Genomic DNA, 17,726 nt, shown 5'->3' with positions numbered 1-17,726 from the left:
AGCGAGGGGGCGGCGCAGGGGCGGGGGCGGGAGCGTGTGTGCGGGGGGGGGGGGTGATCAGCTGGCGTCATTAACATGAGGCGTGTGCCCCCTGCGCGGGGGGGGACGGGGGTCCAGGCGGGGAGAAGGGGCCGTGCCCCCCCCACGCTGCCGCCCCCCTTTGCAGGTGGATTGTCCCGCTGCTTTTTATTTTGCTCGCTGGGGGTTGCATTGCCCCCCCCACCTCGGGTCTGAAAAAATGTGTGTGTGGGTCGCTCATAATCTGGGGGGAGCAGTTTGGGTGGGACAGGGCTTAAAGTGCCCCCCCCAACTCCACACACACGAGGGGGGCACTCTGGGGGGCTTTGCCCTAGTGACTGAGAGAGTCAGAGCAGGGCTAGAACCCAGGAGTCCTGCCCCCGAGCCCTGCTGCTCCAACCACTAGACCCTACTCCCCTCCTAGAGCTGGGAAGAGAACAGACTAATGGGGGGGCAGGGAGCCAGGACTCCTGGGTTCTCTCCTGGCTCTGGGAGGGGAGTGGCATCTAGCAGTTAGAGTGGGGGAGTCAGAAGTCAGGACTCCTGGGTTCTATCCCCAGATCTCCCTAGAGAGTAGCTAACAGACCCCCTCATTCATTGCATCTGAAGAAGTGACCTTTTTTACCCACAAAAGCTCATGCCCAGATAAATCTGTTCCTCTTTAAGGTGGCCATGAGCGGGACGCGCTGCAATGGAGGGTTAAAGTAAAGGAGTCCGGGCCAGGTGCGCCTGATGCTCCTGGGGACTGGAAACAGAACCATTGACTCAACGTCCTTATTCTCCAGGGTTCAGTTTTATAGGGATTTTTCCCTATGTTAGGTCTTCATTCTGCTGTTGCCAGATCAGTCAGCAGATAGCTGGTTCCATTCTGTCCTTTGTTTCCTTTGAGGTGCCGGGGTGGATTCCAGTTCGCCCTCCCGGGGGCCATCTGGTTGATTCCACTTGACACCTTCTTCGGCCAACACTGACTTTTTCAGGCTTGGTAACTCCCTAACCATTCATTCGACATTTAAACTAGACACTCATTCACATATCTTTTATCTTAACTACATTTATTTTACAGTTTCTTTATCCTTTTGGGGTGTGAGACTCCTTGTCTTTTAACAATTAAAAACATAAAGTGAGGTAAAAATGACTTTAACAGAGGTGGGGGGCTCTATTTGTATGTTACATAGTTTTGCCTGAGGCATAGGGGTAATTGAGGGCTTGCGCGCTGAGTTGAAGTCAATTGGCCAATTAGCAGCGATTGACAGCTCGCGCAATGAGTTAACAAGGTACTGAGTCAATTAACCAATCAGCAGCTTACAGCGGCCATTTACAAAACAAAGTAGCAGCAAAGAATCCTGTGGCACCAGACTAACAGAAGTTTTGCAAGCATCCGAAGAAGTGGGTATTCACCCACGAAAGCTCATGCTGCAAAACTTCTGTTAGTCTATAAGGTGCCACAGGATTCTTTGCTGCTTCTACAGAACCAGACTAACACGGCTACCCCTCTGATACAAAACAAAGTAGCAGTTACAAACTTTCACTTAGAAAACAGGCACTTAGAGTCGATTGACGTCAATTAACTAGTTACAAAGCAAAGTAGCGACTTCAAAGTTTCACTTTAGAACACAGGCGCTTGGAGTTAATTGACGTTTAAAAAGTTTTGTACAAAGTATCTCCTTGAGCAGGCTTGTACAGACATAGCTATTTCTAACAATAAATCCTTACAACAATAAATCCTTACAAATCTACTTTTAACATAAACCTTACATAGATATTTCTGACAATAAATCCTTACAAACTTACTTCTAACATAAACCTTAAGTTATAAAGTATTAGTTAATACTAAAACCATAAATCAATAGATCATTTCTCATATAAACCATGTGTAATGTAATCCTTCTTTAATATCCCTACAAAGACACCCCAGAGTCCCAGGAGGCATGCAGCCAGGAGCTCTTCTCAAGCCAGGAGGAAGGTAGCCAATCGCAGCAGCCAGCACTTGGTGAAGGACAAGCAGAGGCTTTTATTTTCAGGGTGGAAATGTTTCGGGAGAGGAGGGGGGGTTAGGGCTGCATGCATGCATGCCTAGATGTGGAATAGCCCATTGATGTGGTCTATCACGTCGCGGTAATCGGCTGCAATAATCTCCTCAAAAGTTTCAGCCAGAGCGTGGGCAATGTGCCTGCGCAGGTTTATAGGGAGAGTCGCTGTGGTCCTTGTCCCAGTCACGCTGACGCGTCCGCGCCACTGTGCTGCGAGGGGTGGTGGGACCATTGCTGCACACAGGCAAGCTGCATAGGGGCCAGGGCGGAATCCGCATTGCTGTAGAAGAGCCTCCCGCTGTTCCGTAGTGACCCGCAGCAGGGAGATATCTTCCAGGAGTAACTCCTGTGGAAAATGTTGGGAGACTGTTCAGTGCAGATCCCCCCTGTAGCTGTTTGCTGTCCCCAACGCACAGAAACCCCTGCACAGCCCTGAAGCAATCTCAGTCCCCCTTACTCACCCAGTGGTTTCCCCAGGAATTGAAATTAGGGGGGGTGTTTGAATTTACAGGGGGGGTGTCAGGACCAATGAGATATATAAAAGAGATATGAATAAAGTAAATGTTTTGTTAGGATTATGCAAATTTAACATAAGAATAATGCAAGTTACACCAAAACACATAACAGGTCTAGATTTCTAAAAAAATATACATTTTAAAAAAAAGTATTTAATTTAAATTGACTTTTGAAAAGTAAGCCATCATGGGGTAAGAGGAAAGTCCTCTCATGGATCAATAACTGGTTAAAAGAATAACCAGTAGGAATAAATTATCAGGGTAGGAATAAAGGGTAGGAATAAATTATCAGTTTTCAGAATGGAGAGAGATAAATAATGGTATCCCTGAGGGGTCGGTACTGGGACCAGTGCTGTTCAACATGTTCATAAATGATCTGGAAAAATGGGTAAACAGTGAGGTGGCAAAATTTGCAGATGATACAAAACTATTCAAGATAGGTAAGTCCCAGGCAGACTGCGAAGAATTACAAAGGGATCTCAAAACTGGGTGATGGGGCAACAAAAATGGCAGATGAAATTTAATGTTGATAAATGCAAAGTAATGTACATTGGAAAACAATCTCAACTATACCTACAAAATGAAGGAGTCTGAATTAGCTGTTACCACTCAAGAAAGATCTTGCAGTCATTGTGGATAGTTCTCTGAAAACATCCACTCAGTGTGCAGCGGCAGTCAGTGATTCCCAACATTCTGTTTGCTTTTTTAAAAAGAACAGGAGCACTTGTGGCACCTTAGAGACTAACAAATTTATTTGAGTATAAGCTTTCATGGGCTACCGTCCACTTCATCGGATGTAGCCCACGGAAGTTTATGTTCTTTTTGCAATACAGACTAACACGGCTGCTACTCTGAAACCTTTGCTTTTTTAAGAAAGGGATAGATAATAAGACAGAAAATATCATATTGCCTCTATATAAATCCATGGCACATGTACACCTTGAATACTGTGTGCAGATCTGGTTACCCCATCCCAAAAAAGACTGGGAATTTTCAGCTTAGAAAAGAGATGACTAAGGGGGATATGACAGAGGTCTACAAAATCTTGACTGGTGTGAAGAAAGTGAATAAGGAAATTTTATTTAATCCTTCACATAACACAAGAACTAGCAGTCACCCAGTGAAATTAATAGGCAACAGATTAAAAAAAAACAAAAGGAAGTATTTTTTCACACAATATAATGTCAACCCAGGGAACTCTTTGCCAGGGGATGCTGTGAAGACCAAAACTATAACAGGATTTTAAAAAGAACTAGATAAATTCCTGGAGAACAGGTCCATCTGTGGCTATTAGCCAGGATGAGAGGGATGCAACGCCATGCTCTGAGTGTCCCTAGCCTGTTTGCCAGAAGCTGGGAATGGGCAACAGGGGATGGATCACTTGATGATTCCCTGTTCTATTCATTCCCTCTGGGGCACCTGGCCTTGACCACTGTTGGAAGACAGGGTACTGGCCCATGGGTCTGACCCAGTATGACCATTCTTATGTAAAAATTAATTATAATAAAAATGTTTAGTACAGAAACTATATGGACCATGGGTCTGATCCAGTATGACCATTCTTATGTAAAAATTAATTATAATAAAAATGTTTAGTACAGAAACTATATGGACCATGGGTCTGACCCAGTATGACCATTCTTATGTAAAAATTAATTATAATAAAAATGTTTAGTACAGAAACTCCCCAACATAATGACCTCCCAAGATAGCAACAATGTGAGATAACAACCTTGGCAAATACTGCATTTTAAAAACATATTTATATGTTTCCATTCCCAGTCACAAATCCAGCATTCTGGAGCAAAGTGACTAAAATATAGTCCAACAAACAGATTAGGTGTGAATGTAAATATAATCTGGCCCTGAAGCCTTAGCTCCCAGCTCATCACTAGCTGTCAGGGAGAGCTCATTTAGACTTTGCATACAAATCATCATTTGAAATTATTAGGTTGGCCAACATCACCAAAATGAATGCACTGACATCATAAAAACCAGCTGTATAAGGAAGCTAGTCGATGTTCATACTTTTCAAATCTATTATACTTTTTCAGATACACATATTTTATCATACACTGTATAAGCTTTTAAAGTGTGTATTAATGTTTCAGTTTAAATTCAGATTTCCAAACAGTCACTAAATTGGTATGTAACTAGCTCACAAAACTGGGGCAGGGGGGGTTGTAGGGAAATCACAGAGTAACTCACCATTTTCTGCGTCCTGTAAGTTGTGTGCGCTCTGTTGGATATGGGAAAAATATGCTAAAGTGGAGATTTTAGACTCTTTCAGTGTGTGTGGGAATCTGTGTCTGGCTGAGATAGTGAACAATACTTCTGTCTGTTAACTGTTTCGAAAAGCGACCTTGACTGCTGCTGGACCATAGGCGGCAGGTTCGTATAATTTTTGATGGGGCCCAAAATGGTGGTCCGTCCCCCCCCCGCTCTCACCCTGTAAGCCGATATAAAATGAAGCTACAATGCGTCGACACCACAAGATTACAAGGGTCAATTAAAAGTGGAAAGTCAGAAGCAGCACTTGCCTGCTTCAATATACGGTATTAAATTTTGTTGCACCTGTTGTGACAAAGTGGGAACGTTCTTAATGTTTTCTCTGAATACTGTGTGGGTGCCTCAGTTTCCCCTGCGAGGTGCCAACTGACGGTGTTGGGGACAAAGATCAGGTGGCCTCCTTGTCCGGAAGAGACACAAAGGCCAGAGGAGGGAGTGTCAGTTTGGAGCTGGCTGGGGAAATCGGGAGAGGCCCAGAACTTGGGTCTGGGCTCCCCACCCCCCAAGATGGACCTGACTGAGGGGTCCTGTTTTCTGTACCCACAAGCTCTGTTTTAGACTGTGATCCTGTTGTCTAATAAACCTTCTGTTTTACCAGCTGGCTGAGAGTCAGGTTTACTGCGGAGTTGGGGTGCAGGGACCTCTGGTTGCCCCAGGACCAGCCTGGGCACACTCGCTGCGGAAAGTGCATGGTGTGGAAGGGCTGAATGCTCCGAGGTCAGACCCAGGAAGGTGTAAGCTTCTTGCCCTGGAGACAGTCTGCTCAGAGAGAGGAGGCTCCCCCAGAGTCCTGACTGGCTTTGAAGGAGTGGTTCCAGAGCATCCCAGCATCCCCTTCCACACCATGCGCTTCCCGGAAGTCTGCACAGGCACTGACACTCCCTCCTCTGGCCTTTGTCTCTTTTCCAGGAATTAGGAGGCCACCTGATCTCTTTGTTCTCCAACACCTTCAGTTGGCAGCTTGCAGGAGAGTGGCCCAGGCCATCAGTTGCCTGGAGACAGGGTTGCAGCCATTCTCTGTGCAGACGGCATCACGCTGGCCCTCTAGGATCATAGAATCATAGAATCACAGGGTTGGAAGGGACCTCAGGAGGTCATCTAGTCCAACCCCTTGCTCAAAGGAGGACCAAACCCAACTAAATCATCCCAGCCAGGGCTTTGTCAAGCCTGACCTTAAAGACCTCTAAGGAAGGAGATTCCACCACCTCCCTAGGTAACCCATTCCAGTTCCTCACCACCCTACTAGTGAAAAAGTTTTTCCTAATGTCCAACCTAAACCTCCCCCTCTGCAACTTGAGACCATTACTCCTTGTTCTGTCATCTTCTACCACTGAGAACAGTCTAGATCCATCCTCCTTGGAACCCCCTTTCAGGTAGTTGAAAGCAGCTATCAAATCCCCCCTCATTCTTCTCTTCTGCAGGCTAAACAATCCCAGTTCCCTCAGCCTCTCCTCATAAGTCATGTGCTCCAGCCCCCTAATCATTTTTGTTGCCCTCCGCTGGACTCTCTCCAATTTATCCACATCCTTCTTGTAGTGTGGGGCCCAAAACTGGACACAGTACTCCAGATGAGGCCTCACCAGTGCTGAGTAGAGGGGAATGATCACATCCCTCGATCTGCTGGAAATGCCCCTACTTATACAACCCAAAATGCCATTAGCCTTCTTGGCAACAAGGGCCCACTGCTGACTCATATTCAGCTTTTCGTCCACCGTAACCCCTAGGTCCTTTTCTGTAGAACTGCTGCCCAGCCATTCGGTCCCTAGTCTGTAGCAGTGCATGGGATTCTTCCGTCCTAAGTGCAGGACTCTGCACTTGTCCTTGTTGAACCTCATCATATTTCTTTTGGCCCAATCCTCTAATTTGTCTAGGTCCCTCTGTATCCTAGCCCTACCCTCCAGCGTATCAACCACTCCTCCCAGTTTAGTGTCATCTGCAAACTTGCTGAGAGTGCAGTCCACACCATCCTCCAGATCATTAATGAAGATATTGAACAAAACCGGCCCCAGCACCGACCCTTGGGGCACTCCACTTGATACCGGCTACCAACTAGACATGGAACCATTGATCACTACCCGTTGAGCCCGACCATCTAGCCAGTTTTCTATCCACCTTACCGTCCATTCATCCAGCCCAGACTTTAACTTGCTGGCAAGAATACTGTGGGAGACTGTATCAAAAGCTTTGCTAAAGTCCAGAAATAGCACATCCACTGCTTTCCCTTCATCCACAGAGCCGGTTATCATAGAATCATAGAACTTAAGATCAGAAGGGACCATTATGATCATCTAGTCTGACCTCCCGCAAGATGCAGGCCACAAAAGCTGACCCACCCACTCCTGAAATAATTATCTCCGTTGACTCAGCTGTTGAAGTCCCCAAATCCTGATTTAAAGACTTCAAGTAGCAGATAATCCTCCAGCAAGCGACCCCTGCCCCATGCTGTGGAGGAAGGTGAAAAACCTCCAGGGCCACTGCCAATCTACCCTGGAGGAAAATTCCTTCCCGACCCCAAATATGGAGATTATCTCATCATAGAAGGCAATTAGGTTAGTCAGGCATGACTTGCCCTTAGTAAATCCATGCTGACTGTTCCTGATCACTTTCCCCTCCTTTAAGTGGTTCAAAATTGATTCCTTGAGGACCTGCTCCATGATTTTTCCAGGGACTGAGGTGAGACTGACTGGCCTGTAGTTCCCTGGATCTTCCTTCTTCCCTTTTTTAAAGATGGGCACTACATTAGCTTTTTTCCAGTCATCCGGGACCTCCCCCGATCGCCATGATTTTTCAAAGATAATAGTCAATGGCTCTGCAATCTCATCGGCCAACTCCTTTAGCACCCTCGGATGCAGCGCATCCGGCCCCATGGACTTGTGCTCGTCCAGCTTTTCTAAATAGTCCCAAACTACTTCTTTCCCCACAGAGAGCTGGTCACCTCCTCCCCATACTGTGAGGCAGGGTGCAGCTGTCTGGGAGCTGACCTTGTCTGTGAAGACAGAGGCAAAAAAAGCATTGAGTACACTAGCTTTCTCCACATCCTCTGTCACTAGGTTCCCTCCCTCATTCAGCAAGGGGCCCACACATTCCTTGACTTTCTTCTTGTTGCTAACATACCTGAAGAAACCCTTCTTGTTACTCCTAACATCTCTTGCTAGCTGCAACTCCAAGCGTGCTTTGGCCTTCCTAATTTCACTCCTGCATTCCTGAGCAATACTTTTATACTCCTCCCTGGTTATTTGTCCAATCTTCCACTTCTTGTAAGCTGTTTTTTTGTGTTTAAGACGAGCAAGGATTTCACTGTTAAGCCAAGCTGGTCGCCTGCCATATTTACTTTTCTTCCTACACATCGGGATGGTTTGTTCCTGCAACCTCAATAAGGTTTCTTTGAAATACAGCCAGCTTTCCTCGACTCCTTTCCCCGTCATGTTATTCTCCCAAGGGACCTTGCCCATCCGTTCCCTGAGGGAGTCGAAGTCTGCTTTTCTGAAGTCCAGGGTCTCTGTTCTACTGCTCTCCTTTCTTCCTTGTCAGGATCCTGAACTCGACCATCTCATGGTCACTGCCTCCCAGGTTCCCATCCACTATTGCTTCCTCTACTATTTCTTCCCTGTTTGTGAGCAGCAGGTCAAGAAGAGCTTTTCCCCTAGTTGGTTCCTCCAGCACTTGCACCAGGGGAAATTGTCCCCTACACTTTCCAGAAACTTCCTGGATTGTCTGTGCACTGCTGTATTGCTCTCCCAGCAGATATCGGGGTGATTAAAGTCACCCATGAGAACCAGGGCCTGTGATCTAGCAACTTCTGTTAGTTGCTGGAAGAAAGCCTCGTCCACCTCATCCCCCTGCTCTGGTGGTCTGTAGCAGACTCCCACCACGACATTACCCTTGTTGTTCATACTTCTAAATTTAATCCAGAGACTCAGGTTTTTCTGCAGTTTCATACTGGAGCTCTGAGCAGTCATACTGCTCTTACATACAACACAACTCCCCCACCTTTTCTGCCCTGCCTGTCCTTCCTGAACAGTTTATATCCATCCATGACAGTACTCCAGTCATGTGAGTTATCCCACCAAGTCTCTGTTATTCCAATTACATCATAATTCCTTGACTGTGCCAGGACTTCTAGTTCTCCCTGCTTGTTCCCCAGGCTTTGTTCCTCTAGGGCTCTACAACAATCACACCCCCTTATCCCACCATCTAGATCCTTGAGAAATGCATTGGGGAAACTGAGGCACCCACACAGTATTCAGAGAAGAACATTCCCACTTTGTAACACCTGTATACGACTAGTTATATACTTTAAAGGGGTGTAAAATAATCAAGTATTGTGCTAAACACAATGATACTCCAAACTGACCACCAAACTGACCACCAAATTTAAGTTGCACGTTTTTCCCCTCAGGTGAGGGCTCTGGGGTGGGGCTGGGGATGAGGGGTTCACAGTGCAGGAGGGTGCTCAGGGTTGGGGTGCTGGGGGCACAGGGCTGGGGATAAGGAACTTGGGATGCAGACAGGCTGCCCCAGGGCTAGGGCCAGAGAGGATTCCCCCCCACCCCGTTACCGGCAGCAGCTAGCTCCAGGGGAGGGACCCCTCCTCTCCCCCCTCCCTGCAGCACACTCACTCTGCACCACAGTCACTGCACATGCTCCTAGAGACTCTCTCAGGTCCAGAAAGCCCACTCACCTCTCCTATGGTGGGTACCGGGTGTCACGGAGTCCCCGGGCGCTGCTCTGGAACTGCTCCCCACCAAGCCAGGCAGGACTCTGGGGAGCCTCCTCTCCCTCGGAGCAGCCTGTCCCCAGGGCAAGAAGCTCCCATGGCTTCACCTCCTGGATCTCTCCTTGGAGCATTCAGCATCCTCTGCCCGTCCGTGCGCTTCCCACAGCGAGCCTGCCCCAGCGGGGTCCTGGGGGGGCCACAGGGTCCTGCCCCCCCACTTTTCAGTCAGACGTGACTCTCAGCCAGCCAGTAACACAGAGGTTTATTCGATGACAGGAACGGGGTCTAAAACAGAGCTTGTAGGTACAGCGAACCAGACCTCTCGGCCGGGTCCATCCTGGGGGGCAGTGAGGCAGACCCCCCCCGTGATCTGCACTTCACTCCTCGTCCCCAGCCAGCTCCAGACTAACCACCCCCTCCAGCCCCTCCTCCTCCTCTGCTCAGCCCCTTTCCGGGCCAGGAGGTCACCTGACCACTTTGTCTACAACACCTTCAGCCGGCACCTTTGCAGGGGAGGGGCCCAGGCCATCACTTGCTAGGAGACAGAGTGCCAGGCATTTAGGTGCACTGGCCTTTTGCTCTGCAGCAAAGAACTGCATAGGGGACACTGAGGCATCAACACAGTATTCAGAGAAAACATTAAGAACATTCCCAGTTCATCACACTGGGGCGGCGCGGGGGGGGGGGGGGTTGCCATCATGTGTGGCCTCCCCACCCCTGCTGCTGCCCCGGGGGGGGGGAGAGCTCCCAAGCACCTGTGTGCCTCCTTCCTCCTCCTCTCTCCCTCTTCCCCTCCCCTGGTGCTCCAAGAGGCTGCAGGCTGCTGATCTCTATAGCCTTAGGCAGAAGCAGCACAAACAAAGGAGAGAGTCACTGGCTGTTTTCTTTCAGGCAGGGAAGCTCTGAGGCAGGGGCAGGGGAGAAACCCAGCTCCAAATATTGGTGGAGCAGAGCCCTCAGCCTTGAATATTCCTGGGGCTTAAGCCCCTCGAGCCCATATAAGTTGGCGCCCCTGTGCTGGACCACTGCACAGAGACTACAAAACCTCCAGAAGAAGCCGTGAAAAACCAAGGAGGACATGCTGAAAACAGTTATTGATCACTCTGCTAGAGAGAGTAAAAAACTGCAGGACTGGAGAGAAAGGGAAAGCAGGATCCGCCAGAGAAACGCAGTGGCCAGGAGGAAAAGCACAGAGCAGCCGCTAAGCATCCTGGCGCGCCAAGCGGACTCTATCGAGTCACTCGTAGCCCTGCAGGCAGAGCACTACCGTGCTACTCCCCCGCCCCCCCCCGTCCCAAAGCTTTTTCCCTTGTGCCCCAATGTCAGCTCAAAACCCCCTTCCCCAGCATCCAGGTTCTTACCACCACCAGCTGCCTCCAACACCTGTACGTTCACCAACCAGCCCTGAGAACTGCGACCCTTACCCTCTGCACTCAACCCCCATCACCATGCAGTATATGCACCCTGAAGTGCAGCAGCCATTGCACAGCACTGCAGACAGGACATATGCAAACTTGTGACTGTGCAGTTCACCAACCCACCCCCCCCTCCGCCCTTTTAGGTTCCTGAAATGTTGTGTGTCTGTCAAGGAAGTTTTTTTCTTTTCAATAAAAGAATTCTTGGCTTTGAAAACAGTCTTTATTATTGCAGATAGTGAAAGATACCTTAGCCCAGGAAAGAAACCGGCCCTGCAAATCATTTTAGGGATAATAAAATCCTAACAGTGTAACCACTGCACTTCACTCCCATGCAAGGCAGCAAACATTACTGTTGGCTTTCAGCCTCAAATTCTTCCCTCAAGGCATCCCTAATCCTTGTAGCCCTGTGCTGCCCCCCCCCCCCAGTAATTGAGGGCTGTTACTGCTGCTGCGGGTGGTGGATCCACCAGCCAGGAGAGACCCTGGGTTACTGTGGCCCACAGTCGGCCTGGCTGACACTGGTCCCAGGGTGACCTTCCCTCTGGCTGGGGGGGAGGGGTGGTTGTGCACAGGTTGCACCCCACAGGCTGGGCTTTGGGCAGCTGCCCCAGGCGAAATTGCCCCTGCCTGAGCTGAGAGGGTGCACGGCTGGGGATCACTTTGCTAACCTCCCTGCTCATCCCACCCACTGTCACCTCCTCCTCCGTCACTCCATTGGCATTCCTAGTTACGGACTGGGGTGCCTGATTCTCAGCTCCCATTGCTATTACCACTAGACCCCACTCCCCTCCCAGAACTGGGGATAGAACCCAGGCATCCTAGCTCCCAGCCCCCCCCCACTCTAACCACTAGACCCCACTCCCCTCCCAGAGCCAGCAGAGAATCCAGGCGTCCCTTCTCCCAGCCCTCCTGCTGTACCCACTCATTCTACTGGGGCACACCCAGTGTTTCGCACAAGCAGGGGTTGCAATGCTCGTGCCCCATCAAGAGCACTTTTGTGCAAGTGTGTCACAGGTGTGCCAGGGGGAGCGTGCCCCCCTCAAGTGCCCCATATTGGCAACAGAGGGCCAGGACCCAGTTACAAGCCTATGCCCAGGGTCCGTGTTTGCCCAGTGAGCGCCACCTTGACGCTGTTTCCACAAGCCTGGTCTCGGCTGAGAGCTGGTGGTCATGGTTATTGCGGGACGGGGCCTTCGGAAACGGTCTGAGACGTGTAGAATAACACGTTCCCAAGCTGCCGGGGGTGAGAGGGGGCACCTGGGCCGGGCAGGTCGCAGAGCGTGAGAACAATTGAGATCTTTCACCCCAGCCTAGCGCTGACTCTCTAGAGGGTTGGGCCTTTCCAGACTCCAGGTCAAACCCTTAGCTAGGGGCCTGTTGCGGCTGATTGACGTGAATAAAACACCTTGGTTATGAAAAGGGACAAAAGCTCTGGAACTGTATAACAGGAGCAAGAAAGGGACAAGATGGGGGTCCATTATGGAGGTGACACACGGCCGGGACGGAGGGTCTCATGAAAAGACGATCCCGGCTCTCGTGTGTGGACCACGGCTGGGAGACTCACCGTTGGGTGAGATGTCCCGTGTGGCCAACGTTCGTGAGTCTCATGATCATTGTTGGCTTCCTTAAAGCCCCAGGTCCTGGAGTCAGTGGATATGGGATGATTTCAGCCTTTGGTCTTAAAGAAAAAGGAAGTTTCTAACCTTTGTGGTTGTGGAGAAAGCTTCAAGATGGGCCCCCAGTGCACCCTTATTGGACAGAGAAGGCTCTTGTCAATTCCTAGAGGTGCCAGACTGCGGTTTACATTTGTCTTTTATCCATAACCGTGTTTCCAAGCCTTGTACCGTGGTGCTTGTGACGAAGTTGGGGGGTCTCGGAGTTTTTCACAAACACTGTGTGTATCTCAGTTTCCCCGGGGTGCAGCATGTTTAACCTGGTGGTGCAGAGGGTGTTTGCTGTTGCAGAGGACCAGGTGTGACCTCACCTAGCAGCCGGGACTCCAGACAATGGATTGGAGAGTGGGGACCCTAGCAACTGGTGACCGGGAGGCCCGGCCGGACCATCTTGGGAGCCCGTCGGCTGTGGCCAGTGGGAGGACAATGGGCCGAGGAGGACCCAGGTGACCTGACCAGCCAGTCCCAGCTGGACCTGTCTGGAGGGAGGAGGGGCTGTAGGATGAGCAGCTGGAAGGAGGGGGCGTGGGGACTGGGAGCAGGGGGCAGCCTGAGTCCACCTGGATGTGGGACTGACCTAGATGAACTGGGCTGAGGGTTGCTTGGCCCGGGGTCCTGAGAACCCCTGTGCTGGGTCCAGATGTTCAATAAACCCTCTGTTCCGCTGGCTGCTAGTCACTGCGGGGTAGAGATCAGGGCGGCGTTGGTCCCTCCGGGGGTGGGGAGCGAGGGACTCCCTGAGCGGGAGAGGCAGCCAGGCAGAAAGCCCAGAGGAAAGGTCCCAGGGGGTGGCAGGGCCAGAGAACTGAACCCCCGGGAGAGAGTGCAACCCTCACTGGGGGCTGTCACGCAGAAGGTCCCTCCCAGGGGCCACATGAGCCCAGGGACTGTGTGTCCATGACACGGCTTCTGTGTGAATCTTTTCCTTAAGCTGGGTCAAATAACCGTCTGGTGGGTTTAGACCGGGGTGGGCAAACTACGGCCCATGGTCCACATCTGGCCCATCGGAGAGTTTCATCCGGCCCTCAGCTCCCGCCGAGGAGTAAGATCGGGGGTTTGCTCTGCTCCAGCCGGGGAGCAGGGTCGGGGGCTTGCCCCGTGCCGTGCGGCTCCCAGGAAGTAGCCGACATGATCCGCCTCCGGCTCCTACGAAGCACGCAGAGGCGTGGCCAGGAGGCTCTGCGTGCTGCCCTGTCCGCAGGCGCCGCCCCCAGGGCTCCCATTGGCCATGGTTCCCGGCCAATGGGAGCTGCAGGGGTGGTGCCTGCAGATGGGACAGCACGCAGAGCCGCCTGGACGGGAGCCACAGGGGGGACATGGTTCTTGGAGCTGCTTGTGGTAAGTGCCGCCTGGGGCCTGCACCCCTGAGCCCACCGTGTGCCCCAATCCCCTGCCACAGCCCTGGCCCTCCACCCTCCGAACCCCAAACCCCTCATCCTCAGCCCCCCCCCTGCACCCTGGCCCCCAATCTCATGGCCGGCCAGACAATTTCCATACCCCGACATGGCCCTCACGCCAAAAAGTTTGCTCACCCCTGGTTTAGACTCGGGGACTTTACTATCCCGATGATCTAGTCTGACCTCCTGCACATCCCGGGACCTCCCCTTCCCCCGCACCCCCCGGAATAGCCCCGTAACCTCTGGCGGAGTTACTGAAGTTCTCACATCATGATGTGACGACGATGCACACGGCTACGTGTGTGTTGAACAGGGGCGGGGGGGGGGGCTGCTTCCGGAGAGGCAGCGCATCCGCGTGCATTTCGGATGAGGGACCGGGCGCTCGAGCGTAACGCAGCGGGGTGCACGGACAGGCCGGAGGGACCTGTGCCACAAACCCAGGGTGGCCAACTAGCTCCATGGAGCTGGCCACAGTTATCTCTGCTCTGATCCAAGCACTCACCCAGGGAGCCAGCAGAGGTAAACGTCAGGTTTGCAGAGCCAGCAGCTCATCGTTTGGGGGTGTTTCCCGCATTGGGTACAGACAAGCCAAGCTGTGAGCAGGCAGCCGTGACTCACCCTGCACCCGGGGAGTGCACGAAGCGTGTGAGTAAGGGCAGCTTTCTCTCAGGCAGGGGTGAGATAACGGGGATCCAGGGAGGGAAGAACCGGTTGGAAAACGCAACGGAGACGTGAACGCTCATGGGAAACAGTCAACTCCATTCCCACGTGCTTGTGCAAATCACCACAGATACCGTTCCCAAGTGCTTGTGCAAAACAGTCTGCTCCATTCCCACGTGTAAAACACAAGGGCGTCCATTCCCATGCGCCTGTGCAAGATGCTGCAGGTTCCACTTCCGCACGCTGGTGAGAAACAGGGCACGTTCCGTTCACAAGTGCTCGTGTGAAACGCAGCACTGTCCCAGCGCAGCTTCCTGTGGAATATCTGCTGCTTCTTGGATGCATCCAAGAAGCTGGAAGGCCCAGGTCTGTGCTCTGTGGATCCCGTGCCCCCCGGTTCAACACTAAATCCACCCTCACGCCCCCTACAGCTGCCCCATGGAGGAGCGAATACCTGGGAACCTTCCCCGACCCCCAGCACTGCTCAGAGAGATCTACAGCCCCACAGCGGCTGAGCAACTCCTCTCCCTCCCTACAGCAGGTCCAGGCTGGCGGGGGACGCTCCTAGCAACAGACTGGCCTGGCCCTGGTGGGACCCCCAACTCAGAGGGAAATGGAAGCTCCTTATCCATGGCTTCTTGGCCTGAGCAGGCTTGCAAGTGCAGCAGGGTGGCCTTGGGCTCAAGGCGCTGGGCCAGGACACCTGGGTCCAATTCCCAACTTTGCCACACACTTGCCAGGCCTCAGTTTCCCCATCTGTACAATGGGGCTAATGATCCCTGCTGTGTCTCCTTTGCTTGTGAGCCCTTTGGAGCTGTGTGCAGCACCTGGCACAGGGGGCCTTGATCTCAGCTGGGGCAAGGACTGTCTCTCGCTGTGTCCGTGCAGCACCCGGCCCAAGAGGGCCCTGATCTCAGCTGGGGCTTCTAACATAAAAATACTAATTAGCAAGAGGCTAGTTTGGATCTAGGAACACATGGGGAAAAGCCCCAGCCCGGAATCAGTAGAACAGAAAATGCCCCAGTGAAGCAGCTGTAACATCTCAAATGTCAAGAATATTCCCAGGCTCGTGGGATCATTTCGGGAGGAGCTTCTGGTCAGTAACTCCTGGGGGATGATGGGAGGAGAGTCAGCGCAGGACGCGGGACGGAAGGACTGGGGAGACGAGCGATCGCTATCACCAGGGACTAGCCAAGAGGCCTGCAAGGCAGCATGGTGCAATCTGTCTGCGGCTGGGGCCGGGAATGGGTCACGCACGGGGGTGAAGCGGCCCAGCCCCCCTGGAAAACGCAGAGACCTCTCGTCCCGGCAGCCGGGCAGGTTGTGAACAGTGACGGAGTCGTTGAAGCGCGTGGGCCCTAAGGCGAGACAGTTACTGGGGTGCGGGCTTCCAAAAAGGCCACTGAGCCGGCTTCCCCCGGGGGCTACGAGAATGAGTTGCCCCCTTCATGAGACTCAAGAAGCTGAGCCCAGGGCCACCCAGAGGATTCAGAGAGCCTGGGGCAAAGCAATTTTGGGGGCCCCTTCCATAAAAAAAAATTGCAATACTATAGAATATTATATTCTCGTGGGGGCCCCTGGGCGGCCCTGGCTGAGCCAAGCGCAGGTTAAGCGGTGACTCGATCCCGGCTCCGGGTAGCTGCCTGGGGAGGAGATTTCGGATCCTCGCGGGCTCTGGGATCCAGCAGAAAAGGGTCTGGCGAGATCCAGCGGCTGGGAGCCCGAGCGAGGCATGTTCAGACTACAAATAAGGAGCCCGTTTTTAAGAGCGTGGGGAATGAACCATCCGAGAACTGACCCAGGGCGGTGGTGGAGCCTCACAACTTGGAGATCAGGGGAACTTTCTAAAAAGGCTCCAGCTCGGAGCTGGGGCTCTAGGAACCGGTGGACGCAATTCTCCGGCCTGCGATCCACAGGGCGGGGCAGGGGTGGAGGCGAGAGGGGCTGGAACAGGCACAGTAGGAACCTCCAGGACCCTCCTTCCCAGCCTGGAGCCAGCTTCCCCCCACCTCCACCTCCCACCACCTCCCCCCACTCCCCCTCCTATCCTCCCAGCCCTGTATGTGCAGGGTGTCCGTTCCCCCCTACCCGGGAGGTCAGACTAGATCTGACGGACCCATCCCACCTTCAGCTCTGTTCATTCACCGCAGAAGGGCATCCCCGTCCGCAAAGGTGGACGGTACCAGCTGCTGTAGTGCAAGAAACCTGGCAGTCAGTACTGGCCCCATTGCCCCAGGGTGGCACTAGGGGGCGCTGTGCCGCCAGAAGCAGGGTAGGGGCTCAGCAGGTGGTGCTGTCCTCACAGTGTTGACTCCATTGCCCCAGGGTGGCACTAGGGGGCGCTGTCCCTCACAGTCAGTGCTGGCCCCATTGCCCCAGGGTGGCACTAGGGGGCGCTGTCCCACACAGTCAGTGCTGACTCCATTGCCCCAGGGTGGCACTAGGGGGCGCAGTCCCACACAGTCAGTGCTGACTCCATTGCCCCAGGGTGGTACTAGGGGGCGCTGTGCTGCAGAGAGCCGGGTAGGGGCTCAGCAGGTGGCGCTGTCCCTGGTGGTCAGTTCTGGCCCCATTGCCCCAGAGTGGCACTAGGGGGCGCTGTCCCTCACAGTCAGTGCTGGCCCCATTGCCCCGGGGTGGCACTAGGGGGCGCTGTGCTGCAGGGAGCTGGGTAGGGGCTCAGCAGGTGGCGCTGGTCCCTGGCGGTCAGTTCTGGCCCCATTACCCAGGGTGGCACTAGGGGGCGCTGGCACAGTAGGGGGCGCTCTCCCCTGGCAATCAGTGCTGGCCCAGTGCAGGGCTAGGGGGTGCTGTGCTGCAGGGAGCAGGGTGGAGGCCCAGTAGGGGGCGCTGTCCCCTCACAGTCAGTGCCGGCCCCTAGTGGCTGCCAGTAGAGCCTGCAGGGCTGGAAGAGGCATCGGATACAGGGGCTTTCACACCCTCCTTTCTCCCAGGGCGGCTGCAACCCTCACATCTGAATCCTTTGGTCAGGGAACGGCAGCTGCCGAG

Source organism: Mauremys mutica, chromosome 20 (genome assembly GCF_020497125.1).
Source record: "Mauremys mutica isolate MM-2020 ecotype Southern chromosome 20, ASM2049712v1, whole genome shotgun sequence".
Classification (NCBI taxonomy): Eukaryota; Metazoa; Chordata; order Testudines; family Geoemydidae; genus Mauremys; species Mauremys mutica.
This window is presented reverse-complemented; position numbering follows the sequence as displayed.